This window comes from Sinocyclocheilus rhinocerous, unplaced genomic scaffold, assembly GCF_001515625.1.
Source record: "Sinocyclocheilus rhinocerous isolate Xijiao unplaced genomic scaffold, SAMN03320098_v1.1 scaffold1629, whole genome shotgun sequence".
In the NCBI taxonomy this organism is placed as follows: domain Eukaryota; kingdom Metazoa; phylum Chordata; class Actinopteri; order Cypriniformes; family Cyprinidae; genus Sinocyclocheilus; species Sinocyclocheilus rhinocerous.
The window spans coordinates 36,695-38,190 of NW_015662168.1; positions in this window are offsets into that span (position 1 = coordinate 36,695).

Here is a 1,496-nt window from a genome sequence, read left to right on the forward strand (position 1 = left end):
TATTGAAGGTTGCACTTTCAATTTTAAAGTCAATATCTCCATTAGGGAAAGAGTGGCTTTAAGGATTGAGCATTTACAGTTTAAAGTAGGGATGCACCGATACCGATACTGGTATCGGTATCGGGCCGGATACTGGTCTCCTGTACTCGTACTGGTACTCGTTAAAATCCCCCGATACCAAATGCTGATACCACACAGCATGTGTTAAGCGCCATATTCAAACAAAGAAACACCGACAACAGAACAACAGACAGCAGAAAGGAGTTAAGGATGTCTACTACGAAGTATATATATGCAATGAATATAATGTTAAACATTCAGTATTAACACCTGGATAGCTGATGTGCGCGAGCTGATAAACAAATCACGCTGAGTGGATTGAGCGCTATAACTAATAAACTGTGATAATGTGAGAAATGTTGAAGGTGTCTGAATACATTTTGGTTTGACTGTATCTATTTGATAAATGAAGTTAACCAACTAACATTATACATACTCTTTTGGTTTCTGTACCCAATATTTAAAAAATTTACAAATGCAATAAAAATATCGGTATCGGTACTCGGTATCGGCAAGTAGCAAAAATAAAAGTATCGGTATCGGGCGAGTACTGGAAAAAGTGGTATCGGTGCATCCCTAGTTTAAAGAAAATCAATGTGAACGTGAACTTTACAGGAACTGTAAAAATTGTTTGCTAGATTCTAAGCAAACCACTTGTGTAAACCAACAACTACTTAATCAAACATTAAGAGCAAAAATATATGGGCTTACATTTCTGCCACAATTCTGCGCGCGAAAGATCATATTTTGAGCGCACAAAAGTGCATTTTGCACACGCGCGATCTGAGTTTGTGGAGAAAATGTTCATTTCGCAAAGAAAAAAGTCTTTCGAGCGCACGGAAATCAATTTTGCATTTAAAATACGTTTTTGGATGTGTGCAGACCTTCTCTTTTGCACGTGCAACGTTTCACTAGCTTGCTCACTTGATGCCCCCCTCAGTGCTCGCTAAATGCCAACAGCTCGCGTGCTCAACACAACCCAGCGTTACAATGTGCCATAATTCCAGCCAATCAGAGACCGAGGCTGCTAAATTCTGATTGGCTGCCTTGACAACCAATCACAACATTCCTTGCATTACCTCGACAGCAGAAGAGGAAAAATACAGTGCATGCATAATTATTATACAAGTTGATATTCTGATCATATTTTTTCCAAGCACACAGAAATGTAAGCCCATAAAAATACAGCATTAAATACCTGATAGTTTGTGTGTCCACTGTATATGTATCTAAAGGGTGAAAAAGATATAAAGGAGAGAATGGTTCTTCCTGTCTCACTGAATTGGAAAAGGGTTTGGGAAAAATGCTCCAGATGAGTTTCTCTAAGCTGAAATAGATTTAGAACACTAAATGGTTCCATTGATCTTTCTCCAGAGACCCTTTTTTTTACTCTCTGAGGACATACATTTTTGATCTGGAGGCAACTCTATTGCACA